Source organism: Babylonia areolata, chromosome 5 (assembly GCF_041734735.1).
Source record: "Babylonia areolata isolate BAREFJ2019XMU chromosome 5, ASM4173473v1, whole genome shotgun sequence".
Classification (NCBI taxonomy): Eukaryota; Metazoa; Mollusca; class Gastropoda; order Neogastropoda; family Buccinidae; genus Babylonia; species Babylonia areolata.
The window spans coordinates 15,164,078-15,167,352 of record NC_134880.1 but is presented as its reverse complement, the minus strand read 5'-3'; the positions used below and the strand labels follow the sequence as shown (position 1 = coordinate 15,167,352).

The following is a 3,275-nucleotide window of genomic DNA, read 5'->3' as shown; positions in this document are numbered from 1 at the left end:
TGGGGTGAGAACTTTTTACACACACGAAAAAAAAAAGTTCCAATGGCTCTGCAGTGTTTTCACCTAAACATGGTTAGAAATTAGGTGTGGAACGTGATTGGAGAAAGGGGGAAAAAAATCTCAGCAGACTGCAACAAAACACAGACCCGTCGTGTCTACGAAGAAAGAGCACACACAGTCGACCAACAACACACACACACACATGTTTCTCTCTCTCCTCTTTCTTCCCCTCTCTCTCGCGCCCGCTCGTTCTCAGTCGTTGCTTGCGCTGCTAGCAAGGCACGAACTTGTTGCCGACTCGACTATCCAAGGGAGAGAACCCTGGGAATGTGTGCCTGTGCTCTTTTGCTTGGGGGGTTTGAATGTGTTCAGTGTTTGAGAGTGCGGGGGTAGAGGGGGTGGTGGTGGAGTGGGTGGGGGTGGGGATGGGCATGAAAATCGGTTTGGGTTCGCTGATGGTTGTTCCTGAGCGCTTTTCTCGCGGGTTCAGTTTTGTTGTTGTTGTTGTTGTTGTTGTTGTTGTCAGTTGTTGTTGTTGTCGTTGTTGTGTGTGTGTGTGTGTGTGTGTGTGTGTGTGTGTGTGCATCGCAGGCGTGGTTGTTGTCGACGACACAGCTGTTATTACAAGCTTCTTGTGTATGCATAGGAGAGGATGTGTGTGTGTGTGTGTGTGTGTGTGTGTGTGTGTGTGTGTGTGTGTGTGTGTGTGTGTGTGTGTGTGTGTGTGTGTGTGTGTGATATATGCTGATAAAAAAAAAGAGCGAGAGGAAGAATGCGGGTTGAAATGGAAGGAAAATAAAATCCGTGTAAAATTAGCGTCAATCAAAGTCCAGTGAGCTGCACGAAAAAAAAAATCGCTTACTATATACGTTTCAAACTTCCCTTTCATCTTTCTCTACCTCACACACACAAACATTTTTATCCATGAAATATGAATAGATAAACATAATGATGCAACTGCTGATTATGGAACCGCCACAAGTTAAAAACACATAAAAGTGGAAGGCAAACAAACACTGAACAACAACAACAACAACAACAACAAAAGTCAATGAACATGAATAAATAGAATGACATAAACAAGATAGATTGAATGAACAAATAATGCACAACTAGAAAATATTTGAACTATGATGAACAAATAATGTACAACTAGAAAATATTTGAATGAACAAATAATGCACAACTAGAAAATATTTTCTAAATGAATGAATGAAAAAATAAGACATGTAAATAAACAAATGAATACGTAAGTAAACAAATAAATAAATGAATAAATAATATATAAATAAATGAATAGATACACAGATAAAAAGATAAATGAATAAACAACTAACGAAACATGGACGCAAGGGCTGTGACTGAAACCAATGAAAAGCGAACCCCCCCCCCCCCACCCGGCCCCACCTCCCCACAAGTTAGAATCCTTAGGAGACTGAAGGCTTCACAGGATAACCTTGGAATAAACAGAATGTAAAACAAACAAACAACAGAAGACCTTACAGAAGGGATCCCGTTATACTGGACAAAAAAGGACTGATGATATAGTTAAAGGGAGGTTCTGCTCAGAAAAACTCATCCCCCCTCCCCCATCCGCCCCCCCCCCCCCCCCACACACACACACACAAAAAACCAACCAAAATAGCAACAACAAAAGACACAAAAAAAGCAACAACAACAACAACAAAAACAAAACAAAAACAAAACACACACACACACACACACACACACACACACACACACACACACACACACACACACACACACACACACACACACACACACACACACACACACACACACAGAGAGAGAGAGAGAGAGAAAGAGAGAGAGAGCATATTGAAAAGTTACAAAGTAAGGAGAGTTATAATGTAAAAAGGGTTGCTTTTTTCTTTTCTTTTTTTTTTTTTTGAAACACACACACACACACACACACACACACACACACACACACACACACACACACACACACACACACATACACACACACAAACACACGCGCACACACACACACACACACACACACACACACACACACACACACATACAGAGAGAGAGAGAGAGAGAGAGAGAGAGAGAGAGAGAGAGAGAGAGAACAATGAAAAGTTACAAATGAAGTAAGGAGAGTTTTGATGTAAAAAATGCTGTTTTTTTCTCTCTCTTTTTTAAACACACACACACACACACACACACACACACACACACACACACACACACACACACACACACACACACACACACACACACACACAGAGAGAGAGAGAGAGAGAGAGAGAGAGAGAGACTTGGTTATGATTTTCTTTGCCCCACAGTCACCTCATGAAACAAACAGATAAACCACATACATTGCACACACCCCTCTCTCTCCACCCTCGCCCCCCCAACCCCACCCCCACCCACCCCGACCCCATTCGCACCTGCCTCACCCCCTCCCTGCACCCCTTACCTCTCTTCCCCACTGATCCTCCATCCCTCTCGCTTAGCGGTTTTCACTCTTCTGTGCGAAACATACAAGTCTCTGGCTTTGTCTTTCTCTCTGTCTGTCTGTCTGTCTGTCTGTCTGTCTCTGTCGCTCTCTGTATATCTATCTGTCGATCTGTGTCCGCCCCCCCCCCCCCTCTCTCTCTCTCTCTCTCTCTCTCTCTCTTTCTCTGTCTCTCTCTCTCTCTCTCTGTCTCTCTCTGTGTCTCTCTCTGTCTCTCTGTCTCTGTCTCTCTCTCTGTCTCTCTCTGTCTCTGTCTCTCTCTGTGTCTCTCTCTGTCTCTCTGTCTCTCTGTGTCTCTCTCTGGCTCTCTCTCTGTGTCTCCCTGTGTCTCTGTCTCTCTCTGTGTCTCTCTCTGTCTCTCTCTGTCTCTGTCTCTCTGTGTGTCTCTCTCTGTCTCTCTGTGTGTCTCTCTCTGTGTCTCTCTCTGTCTCTCTGTGTCTCTGTCTCTGTCTCTGTCTCTGCCTCTGTCTCTGTCTCTCTCTCTCTCTCTCTCTCTCTCTCTCTCTCTCTCTCTTGCTGGCTCTCATCTGACCACCAAACACATCTATTTTTCTTATATTCATTTCAAAGTAATCCTTCAACGGATTTGCAGCCGTGGGTAAAACTGAAAACTGGAGCCATCGAGATTAGGCCATCGATTGGCACACACACACACACACACACACACACACACACACACACACACACACACACACACACACACACACACACACACACACACACACACACACACACACACACACACACACACGAAATTACTTTCCGAAAACTAGATTCTGGACAAATTTCT

At 44.1% G+C, this 3,275-nt stretch overlaps 1 protein-coding gene across 6 annotated transcripts in view; it reads right to left on the bottom strand.

Moving 5' to 3' along the window:
• Positions 1-249, bottom strand: part of LOC143281962 (acetylcholine receptor subunit alpha-like) — an 83,217-nt gene extending 82,968 nt beyond the window's left edge. For all 6 annotated transcript variants that reach the window (XM_076587305.1, XM_076587310.1, XM_076587309.1 and 3 more), the window contains exon 1: positions 1-249. This exon is cut by the window's left edge and continues 399 nt beyond it. The gene's annotated coding sequence lies outside the window, so the exon portion shown is untranslated.
• Between the last annotated feature and the right edge of the window lie 3,026 nt (positions 250-3,275).